This window comes from Stegodyphus dumicola, chromosome 7 (assembly GCF_044657685.1).
Source record: "Stegodyphus dumicola isolate Sdum_Otavi_A_Nest chromosome 7, ASM4465768v1".
NCBI classification, from domain to species: Eukaryota; Metazoa; Arthropoda; class Arachnida; order Araneae; family Eresidae; genus Stegodyphus; species Stegodyphus dumicola.
In genome coordinates, this window is record NC_140774.1 from 138,345,890 (window position 1) to 138,360,674 (window position 14,785).

The 14,785-nt window shown below is 33.1% G+C and overlaps 1 protein-coding gene across 1 annotated transcript in view; it reads left to right on the top strand.

Annotated features, from left to right (window-relative positions):
* Positions 1-14,785, top strand: part of LOC118188104 (putative G protein-coupled receptor CG31760) — a 367,683-nt gene that overhangs the window by 86,103 nt on the left and 266,795 nt on the right. The window lies entirely within an intron of this gene.

Here is a 14,785-nt window from a genome sequence, read left to right on the forward strand (position 1 = left end):
GAGCGTTGAAATTTTGTATATAAGACTACTATAACATGTAGATATGCACCTCGTATTTTGGTTTCAATCGGCCGCGCCAAATGTATATAAATATATTTATAAATATATCCACTCTGTTAGCCGGCTCAGTGATCTCAGTTTCTTTATTCTTATAGGTTTGTAAATTGCACATTTTTTGCTTTAAATATGATTGAATTATGCTGTTTTTATCTTCCGGTTAAGGGTTTTATGACTTTAGTAAATCTGTATGCAATATTTTTAGAATTATCAACAATTTTAAAATTGTTTAAGTGCCGCTAAGCCTAACTTGATGGCGGCCATTGCTCTGGTTTACATTTGAAACAGCTGAGTAGCGGATTTGTTGCCAATCTAGAGAAACTTAGCTTCGCAACAACAAAGATAACGCCTTCATTTATTATTTAAATCATGCTTAATCCTTTCTGGAATTGTTTCGAGGAAATAAGCGTTTAAGATTTACTTCGTAATTTTTAATACAGATATTTTGAGTTTTTATGCATTTTTGCCTTATCGCGAAGTGAAAACTGAATTAATTGACTGAGAAATACTCAATCGTCTGTGAAAAACTGTTTCTTTTTTGTTTTGTTTGCTTAATTTCTTTTATACATCGTTCTAGCTTTATTATAGTATTTGAATAGAACATGTGGCAACGATTAGATAATTCTTTAAATGATATAAATTTTGTGCATTCTGAGTTATAATATGAACGAAATATAATACTGTTAAGTAAACGTAGCGCCAGAGTTTCGCTATGGTAAACAAAGTGAATTTTAAAGAATGCATTTATTCTATTGTGGTTTATGCGCTGTCGGCGAAGTAGGTTTAATTCAATCTAATAAGTTTAAATGAAATGCAAGAAAAAATGCGTATAATTTAATATTCCGTACAAAGAAGTCATGAGGTGTACACATCATATTTTTTATATTATGCAATAAATAGAATTTAACTGTAGTACGACTGAAATTTATTTAAAAAAAATTTTTGGGGGTGGATGATATCATCGGAAATTGTTTTTTCTGGCAACTTAGTTTCTCATGATAAAAATTTATATAAAAAAATATTTTCTAGAAAGGAAAAATGCATTTTTAAATTCTCCAATATATATAGATTTAATGTATACAAAAAAAAAAAAAAAAAAAAAAAAATACACAATTTTTGAAGCGATTTCGGTCCACAAATTGAGCAGCAGAGGGTTAATCACTATTATCTTTTTATTAGAAAGCTTACCAAGTTCACAAAATTTTAAAAACTTTAAAAAAATTTTTAACAGAAAAAATGATAATTTCATCAATTTTTAATATGCATGATAATATAATTTTAATATTGCATTTTACCTAATTTTTTTCTTTGATTGCACCCAATTGTCTTTCTTCATCAATTTCAGCAAGTCTATATATATTGCCCAAAGCAAATGTTTTACCGAATCGCAGCTGAATCAATTTTTCACATTACGTGATATTCAAAACGTAATTCGCTCAAGAATTTCATATCTCCTTGAAATTTAATTTTAGCATTCTACTTGTAGCGAAATCATATAACATCAGCAGAAAATACTTTCATACAATCCTGCCTTTTCCATCTCATCAAATCTTTCGCCATTTCAGCAGGTATTTCCCTCCAAATAACTAAGCCCGGCTTCTAACCTATCTCCGGAGGTTGCAGTTGAATCTAGTTAATGCCCTTTTTTCCGTCGTTATAGCAACCGTTGTCATGGAATCGGAGAAATGATGAAGAGATGGAGTGTTTATCGTAGTCACCTTATGGAAAAGGAAAGTTCTTCGCGATCTAAGAAATCATTGTTTGAGGGGAAAAAACACAGAATATGAGAGAAGTTAAACATGGAATTACAGTGAAATTTCTGATAAGAATATAAACTCTAATAATGTGAGTTCTACCACCTATTCATTCTCTTGCTGATTAATACTGGTGAACAAAAGTTTATAAGTGCAGAATTCTTAGATGAAAGCAAAATTATCCGGTTTTGCGAAACAAATCTCGATGCCTTCCCTTTACAACAGTCATCAATGCAATCTTTGATGACAGGAAAAGAAGAAGTTTTTCATGCTTTTGTATTTTTTAATCAAAGATTTGATTAATATTATTATCAATTATTTGATTTTAATATAAAAATTTTAATTCATACTTCAAAAATCTAACTACGTTTTGATAAATAATTTGTATCAAATTTTAAAAAAGAACTATCCAAAACTTATCCATAACTTTATAAACATATCACGCATAAAATTTAACGATTTTTTCAACTACTCACTAATGCATGTGTGGTCAAACTAACGCATGTGTGAGGTCTTACGAATGTATATGTGCGATCATACTTGTAGATGTTCTTGAATGTTCTATTTCAAAACTTGTAGAAATAATTCCCTCTCAAAAATTAACCTGCTTTAGTTGATGACATTAATTTCCATTTTTTTCTTCCCAAAATGATCCCGAAATTCTAATATCTTAGTTTTTTTTTTTTTTTTTTTTTGATCGTTTCCTTCAGTTGGCGCTATCTTTGCTTTCTCTTCGCTCCACCCACTGATTTTGCTATACCTGTGGTTACTGCTTTTTTCCATGTAGGATATAGTTTTCTATGTAGGATATAGTTTCCATGTGGGATATATATATTAATGACCACATCTTACAAATTTAGGTTTATAGTTGCTGCCTTGTTGGTTATGATGGAACTCTGACAATGATAACATTGCAAGGATTGTGATAAATTCTCTAAGAAAAAAGAAATGAAATTTAAACTGAATACAATTCGAGTTGTAAGCAACTTTTACACGCAACCTATTACAACTGGACTTAACTCAGAAGTTCTAAATGAAGCTAAATAAGTCTTTGTAAACTTGACTGTATTGGTTGCAATACTGACTGGGATTTCAACTGATTAATGTATCCGTCATTTTGCCTTTTCTGTGGTATCACACACTTCACCGCTATGAACATTCCGCTATTTAAAGAATTTTTCTCAGATTTTCTCACGGATGGACAGCCTATAATCTTACCAGGTAACCTTAACGCAAAGGACTCTGACTGAGGGGGTGCCACCACACAAATAATAAGGAAAAATTCCTACATGACTATATTGTGAACCACCAGTCTGTACTCCTAGCGCTTACTGAATATAATATTCTACCGAATAGACTACAGCGTATTAATGTAATGGACATATTTCTTATCACCACCTCAATTAATATAGGACTAGATCTCATACATGAAAAATCTTCAGATCGTATTCCAATTTTAGTAACATTTGAAAACACTAAAACAAAAGAAAATACCACAAAAATTACAGGTTGGAGGTCATTCTACAACGAAGATTTTACTTTTCCCTAAACCTCCCTAAGATTCGACGAAATCGGATGGATATAGACCAATCAACCTGCTATCAAGCTTAGGAACAATTTTGGAATGAATTAATTCATTTATAGAATGCATCATCATATTTAGAACTCCGACCAACTGAAGAGTTTGAATCTAGGAAAAAATCTTTCTACTGCCAAAACATCCGTGCCATTCATACAGATTACTGTAACGGCTCTGAATAATCGACATAATCTCTGCATAATGCTGCATAATTTGTGCATAATACTGAATGTGGTGAAAACCTTTGACCATGTCTGGCATAAAGGGTTCACTTAGAAATTAATACGGATGACTTTTCATTTTTAAATTGTATTTTGAATTATGTCTTTTCCACACAAATGAAAATTTACTGTTATCAGTGGTAAAAATATATTTCGTTTCTAGATTTTTGACTTTTAAATAACAATACTTACAAAATAAAAAAATTCAATACACTTTATAAATAACTTTAAAAAGTATTTCTCCTAGAAATTTCGTCATAGTTTCTTTCGGTGTAAAATCATGTTTGATAAATGCTCTAGTGGAAGTGCGTTTCAAAATCCAGATATTACGTCAAATTGAGAATTTCATTTCTCATGTATCGAAAAGCTTCTTAAATGTTTCACTTTTCTCCTTAAAACTAACACTACATTGAAGTTATGTTTGTTGGTATTATAATAGGAAACTTTATTGCTAAAAATGCATTCCCATTTTACTATTGAAATCATAAAAGGAAGAATTATCAGTCAATTAAAAGCCAAAACACCAGAAGACAAAATATCCACAAAATTCCTGTTCCTGTGCCGAGGTTATCGAAAAATTGATAAAGGCGCGAAATGTAACGGAAAAAGTAAGAAGACTGAGGATTTCTCAGACGCAAATTCACTGACCAAAAGGTGAGAATTAGAGTTACCATAAAGGAAGAAGTTCGCGAAGAAACTAAAATGTCGTTAAAATGAAAAATAAATGTTTAAAATTTAAATTCTGCCCAAAAGTTACGAAAAATGTAGATAGTAAAATTAAAAGCCTTCCAAAATATTAGCTTCAGGGGTCATTTCAAAATAAAACATCAGCTTGTTAATGAAAGAAAAGAACCAGAATTATAATACTCTAATTTTAGTTACGGTCTTGGTCCTTTTTACTTCCTTGTACGAAGTAAAAAGGAAGTATTGTAATCGCGAAAAGTTTCAGGCAGCGTATTTCAACGAATATATATAAATTTTGACCGCTATCGAAAGCAATTTAACGATGTTTTTGCTTGACATCTGTACTTAAGGACAAAATAAAGGACTCTCTTCCTCCAAAAAAATTATAAAACTACTTTAAAATGAATTCTGAAGAGAATTTTTCATGGTGTCTGTACGTACATACATATGTATCTCGCATAACTCAAAAACGAGTAGACTCAGAACCTTGAAATTTTGTATATAGGACTGCTATAGCATATAGATGTGCACGTCGTATTTTGGTTGCAATCGACCGCTTCGAACGTATATAAATATATTTATATATATCTACTCTGTTACCCGGCTCAGTGATCTCAGTTTCTTTACTCTTATATATTTGCAAATTGTGCAAGGTTGTTTTCATCTTCCGGTTAAGGTTTTTATAAATTTAGGAAATCTGCAAGCAATATTTGTAGAATTATCAACAATTTAAAACCTGTTTTAAGTGCGGTTAAGCCTAATTTTGAAATAACATTGCGGACATATTTGTTTACATTTGAAACAGCAGAATATTAAATTCATAATTACGCACATTTTGAAAAAAATCAATTACGAACTTGAAGTTAAATCTCATGTATCGCGCTAATCGTACGTGCGCAAGTTCTCGCGCCGGGCCTGCGAGGCCCGTTTATGGATTTATATTTTATGCAGGTCATTAAACACCCCATTATGCACAATTGGTACATGTTAAAACAGAATGATCTGCACAGACATTTCTTTCACATTTTGTACATATTATCTTAGATTTTGGGTCCTTTGAACTTGGGTAAATATAGCAACTTTTACTCTCAATTACTTTCTGTTTTTTAGCAGTAGGTTCTTTGCTCTTGGGATAGAGTTTTTCTTGCAAATGTCGAGGGAGACATGGTACAGTGCACCTCTCCGCTGTGTAGTCTTTCAGCAAATATGTTGCAAGATCTCTCAAAAACTGACTCCGCTTCGTGTGCTGCAAGGATGGATATTTTGAGCATTGGAGTAATACTCGAGCATTGATTGCAGCAGTATTTAGCAGTGTAAAGAACAGAAACATCGGCCATCTTTTGCTGATTCTTGCTGCTCAATACGCTGCTGACATTTGGTCCACCACATCAGCTGCTCCTTTCGTCAAATTATAAAATTTTATTATTTCAGGTTTTTTTGCCTCACCTGTTGTTTGGTCAATAGCTTCGTCGTTATGCATTGTAGATAAGAGGTTAGCAAATTTGTTTTTTTTTTAGAAACATACAACACTAAAGTCATGTCTTTCTGGAATGCAAACAAGGATGAATGCACCTTACGATTTTTATTGTTCACAAACTCTTCCGGTAGTTCCCTCTTGTTCTTTCTTATGGTTCCCACTAGAGTACTGTTTTTCTGAAGAAGATACTGATCATCAGTGCGCTATAAAGCTCTCATATGCACATGGGATGATTTATGTATACCACATAAATATAGTAATCCAATAAAAGCTTTAATTTCGGAGAGTTTCGTTTTTTTAGCATCGCGTTCTCTCTGAAAGTTGTCACTGATAGTGTCAATATATATATTTATACAGGTGACAATTGTATTCAAGATATTTTCATCCAGTAATAAACTCCAAGACTCAAAATGAGAAGTTACGTTTTTTGCCGCTCCAACATTTCCAGGCAACTTTGAAATAATATTTCGCAATAAAGTTCGAACATTGTGATAAAATTTTTGTTTTCTTCCAAATAGTCTTTCCATCTTTTCCAATAAAACAATCAACTGAATTAGAATCAGTGGCGTCCTCTTCCTCAGACTCGATTTCTTCTTCAGACGACGTATTATGCTCACTACACCTTTCATCTTCATTGCAATCAGACAATAAATCATCACCTTCGATAGATTCGTCATCAGTCGATACTTCATCTAGCAAATTATGTAATCGTTCCATTTCTTAATCATATGTTAATCTGCGAGCCATATTGTGCTACGAACTCAGTGCACTTCAAACTTGAAATTAGAAACACGTTTACTCGCCCCGGGCCTAAGCGACCCGAAAAATGGCTTTTTGTCCGAACAGAATAAAGCAAAATTCCGGAAATGCCTCCTTTATGTCAAAGGTCACCTTACACTCAGCTAGACCGAGTGTGGTCATTTTCAGCATTAAAGGGTAGGGTTTACATAGCTTTAACAAACTGATCGGGCCTCGGAAGGAGTTAGGACTCTTTGGAGCAGGAAATTGTAACTTTACTGTTACATGCTCTAACTTCACTAATAAAGAAAGAAAATAATGGAAATCAGAAGAAAGGACTTAAAAACGATATTCCATCAGATTTCCATTATTTTGTTAAAGCAATTGATGATGATAATGGTGATAAAGATGTAATTCGCAACAATAATATATCGATATTGAATAAAAGAAAAACTTGCGATCTTTAATGCCAGCCACTTAAATATACTGTATGTCTCTGTGATGATAAGAAAGCTACTCGTGATAAACTTACAACACTTATGTAGAACTGCATTTGCGAATGAACGCACTTTCCCGAAAACCTTAAAGAAATTATCTATGAAAATTGTAATGGTTATTTATATCTAGGACGATATTATAGAGAAATTATGTAAGACAAGCAGAAATATGTATGGTGCTGAGGACGACAGTTGAATCGTTAGACGTCGCATATGAAAGAACTTCGTGACGTAACTCATCTTAAACAAATTTACCTGTACCTATCTCTCTCTCTCTATATATATAAAGTCTGTGTGTTTGTTCGCTAATAACTCAGTTCACTACTATAGCTATCGTAACCAAATTTTGTACAACTCTTTTCTGGGTCCCGGAAAAGGTCGATGTCCACTCTTTAAAAAAAAATCTGATTTGTACACCACATGACTTCCTTGTACGGAATATTTAATTATACGCATTTTTTCTTGCATTTCAGAAAGAGAAATACTGAATCGTCTGTGAAAAACTGTTTCTTTTTTGTTTTGTTTGCTTAATGTCTCTTATACATCGTTCTAGATTTATTATAGTATTTGAATAGAACATGTGGCAACGATTAGGATTGTTATGAAGTTTCTCTACTTCAGTGAACTCATCCTTAAAAGAATTTATTGTATTTTTGATTGCACTGCTTATAGACTTTCGCTCCAATCACAATGCTTTATTAAGTCACGTAATACGGCTCAGTAATCTTATATTATCTCTGCTCATCCCAGTCTGATTAGAACTTTCAGCTACTCTGCACGTCAAAACTGCTACTCACCAGCTAGCACCTACTCTAGCTTTAAATACGGCCTGATTTATGCACATTTAATAGCTTATGACTTGAACTCATGAATGACATTTACGATTTGTAACTTTCCTAAGACTTGCCACCTTTGATCAGAATTTCGCCTGCGGGCACGGTGCTCTACGCACCACTGATTTATTAAACAACCGCGGACCGCCATTGGCACTATTTGAAAGAATGGTAAAAACTCTTTAGTAGTAGACACGATTCCTAGATTCCTTATAATATGAACGAAATATAACGCTGTTAAGTAAACCTAGGGCCAGAGTGTTGCTATGGTAAACAAATGTAGTGAATTTTAAAGAGTGCATTTATTTTATTGTGGTTTATGTTCTATCGACGAAGTAGATTTAATTTAATCCAATAAGTTTAAATGAAATGCAAGAAAAAACGCGTATACTTTAATATTCCGTACAAGGAAGTCATGTGCTGTACACATCAGATTTTTTACTTCCTTCCACGAAGTAAAAAGAAGTATTGTAATCGCGAAAAATTTCTGGTATCAAAGAAAATATCCATTTTGACCGCTATCGAATGCAATTTAACGATGTTTTTGCATGCCATCTGTTAAAGTAATCGGTTGCGAGAGAACGCAAACCCTAAATAATAAAGTTTAGATAGAGCTACCAAAATTCTAATAGCGCAGTGCGAGTGCCAGAATCTCTCTCTCTCTCTCTGACTGACATCCAAAAGCCTTCAACGTTCATACGCTAGAAACCAGTTTACATTCTGCGAGTGATACGGAAGGAAAAAGTTAAAGTAAAGCTCAAAACCATAATAACTGGTTAATTTAACGTAAGAATCTTATTTTTACCCCACCACAATTTAAGTAATCAAAGTTACCAAATTAATCAAGTTGGTACAAAAATGTTTGTTTTCGTAGAAAATCACATCTTCATTCACATAATCTCTAATCTACTTTCGAAATATAGAAGGGAAAATAGTTTAGACAAAGAAATATTAATGGCGATTAATTGTAATTAATTTTAAATATCAATCTGAAACTTTTCAGTTTGCCATTCACAATTTCGTAGAACCCTTAGCACTTTGCTTTTTATCTAAATTCAATTTTCTCAGCGCCCTCCTTCCAGCACTGGAATGCGTGAATGTTTGTTTCAGTTGTGAAAGTTTCAACAACTAACTACTAACCACAGTCCTACACTTTATAAAGCTTAGACACATTACATCTCAGAAAAACCCTATTTCAAGCATCTGTACCTTACATCTTAAGCTTAAATTTCATTTATTTTTTGTAAGTGGTTGCAGAACAGCCTAACTATTAACTAACCGCTATTGCACTATGCTAGCTTTTGCATCAAATCAATTCATTTATTAGCATTATAATGTACTTCTCCCGCCTTCTTAGCATGTCCTCGTGGTGCAGTGGCCAGCACGCTCGACGCGTATTTGAGAGGGTCCGTGGTTCGATACCCGGCGAGGGCGTTGCTCATATTTCATCTTTCCTGCTTCAAAATAACATAATGTTTGTACAGCGTTTACTTTAAAATTTTAATAAATATCATCACAATACTTATGGCTTTCACAATACAGTTATCATAATATAATCCATGGAATATAAAATATTAAAATTTATTCATATAGTTGAAAATACTACTTAGTTTGAACTTTACATCATATGTACAGAAGTTGCTAACTTCTACTTTGCAATGGCGCCAAAACTTTACTCATTACAGTCTTTTTGGACTCAACTTACAAAATAGAATTTTAACACCCAAAATAAAAATCCTTCAAAATAAATGCAAATATTAAAAGAAAACGCTTCTTTGCTGAAAAAAAGTAGGATATCCCAGCTTGACGGAAAATTCAATATAAAGTAGCGACTGTTACACTAAGATATAAGATATAAAATAAAACGAATACATGAAAAATAAAGCAATGTTTCACGTATCTTTCGCTTCTATGGAATTCTCCTATTTATTTTTGAATAAATTTCTTGCAGACCGTGCAAGCACTGTTGGGGTGAATTCAGATTTTCCTGTGAGGCCAATGTCTTCCCTAGTCTTCTGCTGGTCGCTTACGTTTCTGCGCATGGTATATATTTTCTCTGGCCTTACGGAGATTCCGGTGTAGCGGGCCGCTTTGTTGATGGATGATTTTCGCTCTTATTCCATCTTTTTGAATTTCGACGTTTACCTGGTTCGTCTTCCAGCCTCCGGAAGTGTAGATTTCGGCTAGGTTGACTCGTCATTTTGTCGTTTCTATAAGACTGCTGCTGGCTTTCTCTACCGCTACTTTGTTTCCTATGATTTTTCACCTGTCATTGTTTAGGCCTTATAGTTGGTAGCCACTTCTCACAGATCTTTGAACTTTTCTTTTAACCCTTGGATAAATTCTTTCTCCTTAGCTCTCCGTTCTCTGTAGCTTTTCTTCTTGACACCTCAGCTTTGGCTTTTCTTTCTCAGCTTTTTCAGAATACTTTCTTTTTATTGCGTATCTTGTACTACAGACGACGATGCTGTATCCACCACATTCCTCAATAGCCCTTTATTTCTCAAACTAGGTGATTCTTTTAATGCTTCTCTTAATAGGGGCACATAAGAGCTCTCATAATAACGCTTAATATGGTCCACATCCACCATTTTGTCCTTTCAAAAACGCCATCGTTTCAATAATTTTCTCAACTAAATAGTGGCTTTCGAACTTATTACAAAATCCCCCTTTTCTTTTGGTCCGCATAAAAGAGAATGCTTAATTTTTAAAGCCTTTATCTTCCACCTTAAAATTAGCTTCTCGCCTTTTCTTGTCACAACATAATTTTGTTTCGCACGGCCCATATCCAAATCTCTGTTTACCTCATTCACTAATTTCGGAATGTATGCCATCTTAAATTCTGCAAACCTTTTTTCCACTAAAAACAGTTTATCAAGTGCGTAATACATTTCCTGTCATGAAATAATTCAGAAGATGTGTTCCCAATCGTATCGTGTTTGGACCTTCTTGATTCAAGTGCCAGTTCATTGATGCAGTTATCCCAGTACTGGTGATAACTTCTTACAAAGCTACAGATAATTTCAACTACATTTATGTTTCCTCGCTCTGCAATATTCGATTATGATCGATAAGGAAAAATTTTAAAAGTTTCTTTTCCAAGACCTGTACACATTTCCTCAAAAATGTAAATAACATGTTGCTTTCCGTTTTCCGAGGTTATTTAACTGGAGCTCCATACTTTAGTACAAATTTATTTAGAAAAATGTCTGCAATAATTTTAGAGGAATCTCTTTTGGCGAGAACTATTTCGACCACTTCGAGAAATGATCAGAGATCACGAGCAAATATCTGTTTTTATATATGTTCCTGCGTGAGTAAAAACATAACAGCTCAATTCCTGTTATTTCGTTCAGAGAAAAGAGATTATTCCATTTACGTAAGCAGCCGAGCTTTAATTAACATCATTAACTAAGAAATTTTACAGGACTTGATATATTTAGGTATAAAGTTTTGTAGTTATGGAAAATAAACAGCTTCCCTTACTCTCCGGACTGTTTTTCTTGTTCAGAAATGATACGATGTTGGCGGATCATTGAATTCCTGTAAAATACGTATCTTAAATTCGCTGGGATACCGGTCTTAATTTATTATTATTACTTGTTGCCTTAGTGTAGAATAACATTTTTTAATAATTTGGTAATTTGCAGCTGTGTTCCTAATTCCTGTTGTATCATGGTGTCCAAAATGATCGGAATTTTTCAAATATGCGTAGATATTCTTTAATTCTAGGTCTGTTTGTAATTCCGAGAACGAGGTTTTCGTGAATCTAAAAGTTTAAAAGTTAACATGGCACATTTAACTTCCTTCCCCTTATCATCTATTTTAATTCGTAACAGAGCATCTCCTACAGTATTTTCTGTCTGTTATTGTTGTCCAATGCTATTACATCTATAGACTTCCAATAATATTGCTGGAACTGGCTGTCTGTGCCTCCTGTTTGTGTCTTTACAAGCTGTCGCCATTGTCGCCGTTCTGCATAACTTCCAACGTGCAGTGGTCTTCAGAACCATTAGGAGCATAATATATCCCCGTTTTCTTGAAGCTTTTCACTATTATTGTTTCAGCAATCAGAGTCTGTATACCCAAAATCCACAAGAAAACTAATTTTAAGTCAGAAACGATCACTATGTGAACGAATATATTTTAAAATTCAGGGAAAATTGCTTTCTGAAGGCTTTGAGAATGGGAAAGATAACTTGAATGCTTAAAAACATTTCAGAACCTTACGCTAAAAGGGCTATGAGGAAAAATACGTGCGTAAAGAGGATATTTAAAACTTGAAACGTATTCATTTTTGTTTAATGTATAAATTAAAACATAAAAATGCAAATCTACGAAAAAAAGGAGGTGAAATGTGAAATTTTATCAAAATGCTAAGAATACTTTTAAGCAATAAAATCTTATCTTTTAAAAAAATTCAAATAAATTTTACATTTCGCGATATATATGGCTGTAATATAAGCAGATATGCAACACTGTAGTTTCAAAAGTTAAATTGAACTTTTTTATTTTTTAGTTGCCAATATGAAATATCCGATATCTCTTTTTCAACAGCATTCGAAGGAACTAAACCTGAACAAGTTTAGTATTGCAAGAAATGAGAATCAGTGGTTATCTCTTAATCTTCAAATGACAGAAAATTTGTGTATGTTTAAAAATCAAAGTGTAATGAACAGGAACGGAATATGGCAAACTACGCTAGAGTTATCTGGATTGTATTCACGTTACGCATAAGAAAATCATGAAACTTCGCATGTAACCAATCCATTCACAGGCAACTGAACCCAGATGGGAATTTACTAGCGTTTAGCATTTTTGCAGTCATCTGCTATTGGACTCAAATAAACAATGGAAACAATGCTATAAAAACATATTAACAAAGCTAAAACAGCCAAATAACACAGCGTATTTAACGGTTCTACGGAAAAACCCACAGGAAAAAAAAACCCGCAGGAATAATGCTCACAGGTATAAATGCTCACAGGAAAAACGCCCACACAGAAATATGCCCACATAGAAAAAGACTCACATGGAAAAATGCTCACTTAGGCTCACAGGAAAAAAAGCTCACGCAGATATATGCTCACATGGAAATAAGCCCACTGATAAATAAAATACGTAGAAATATCCTTACATTAATCAAATAATAAACAATATAATTTTTTAAGAAAAATTAGTTGATCTATTCAAAGAAAATTCCGACAAATGCTCATATTAACTTTTTCGGGGGCGGTATATAAAAGAATGGAAAATATAGTAAAAATTTGCATGTACTATAATATTTTATACCACTGCCCCCTGTAAGACATTGTTTTCCCTGTAACTGCCAATAGTTTATTTTTGTTTTTTATTTACTCTATTTTTGCATGCTTTTGATGTGTATCTATAGAAATTGATGTTTGAATGTAGTTATTTAAGTTTGGAGCCAAAACAATTCTAGAAGACCACAGTTTCCAATCGAAGTGTGGAATCATTATGAAGTAGCCTTCGAAAAATCTCCTAAAGCAACAATCTAAAACAACAAATTATTACGAAAACTTTCATAACGTACGAAATTCATTATTTAATTGTAGCCATCCTAGTATGTGGTATTTGTTTGACGGACTGAAAAAAGATTTAGCCTGTCAACGTTTATTACTAGCTATTGTAAATACAGGGCGTACTGAAATAAAAAAAGAAAAGAAAATATGAAAACTTACATTTGGTAATCGCAAATCATGTTAGAAACTTTGATGAAATCGATTACAAAATTAGATATTCAGATATATTAGCTAATATTCAGCACGTCTGTAGAGACATTAGGTATTTTGGAAGCAGGAGATGAGAAAAAGGAGCAAAGCCTTCGTCGGGAACCGAAAGACAGACCTCTGGAATTCGCGCCCAGAGTGCAGACCACCACACCACGAAGACATGCTAGAAAGGCTGAAGCAATACCTTATAAATTTATGTGAAATATACATGATTTATATATAACAAGGTAGTTTATGTAAATTAAATAAAATAATTATTTTTATTTGTTTATTCTTCTAAATGTTTATCTTATAAAATGTGTAACTTATACTTACTATTTTTTAATTTTTTTTAACATTTAAAATTGTAATAATTTTTCGCTGTATATTCTGTTCCATTTTCCTTCCTCCTCGCTTTTCCCTAATTCAAAACAGCCCATTTGTTAATCTTATATAGAAACTAAATCTACACATACGAGGTGTACGATGTTCAAATCGATTAATTATTTAGTGATTAATTTAAGGATATTTCTACGTATTTTATTTATCAGTGGGCTTATTTCCATATGAGCATATATCTATGTGAGCTTTTTTCCATGTGAATATTTTTCTATGTGGGCACATTTCTGTGTGGGCTTTTTCCTGTGAGCATTTATACCTGTGAGCATTATTCTGTGAGCATTTTTCCTGTGGGCTGTTTTCCTGTGGGCATTTTTCCGGTCGCTGTATTTAACATAGCTTACTTAGCGTATTTGACATAGCCAAATAGTTGATAGAAAATAATGCCAGCAAAGAAATACCTAACTGGTATAACTCAGAATCTATCAGCTTAGAATGATTTGAATTAAGGGAACTAAGAGTAATAGTAATGCTGCGAAAATGCAATTCATAATCAATTATAAATTCAGCCTCATAGTAGATTTTCACAGAATAACTGATTCATGATAACACTCCAAATACCAATAACGTACATGAAACATAGCAAAGGACAGGTTAAGTACGTTTTGAAGTCTATTTAATATTCCCCACATCTAAATATATACTTGAAAGAGAATAGCTCTAACAGACGAGATTTACTGAGCTTAATATGACGCATATGTCTGATCAATTACTCTGGTATAGCATTTAGCCCTCTACAAATCTGTACTATCTGTACTATTAATCGAGATTAGCGGGAACATCATTCTTCTTGGATATGCTAGAATATTATTTG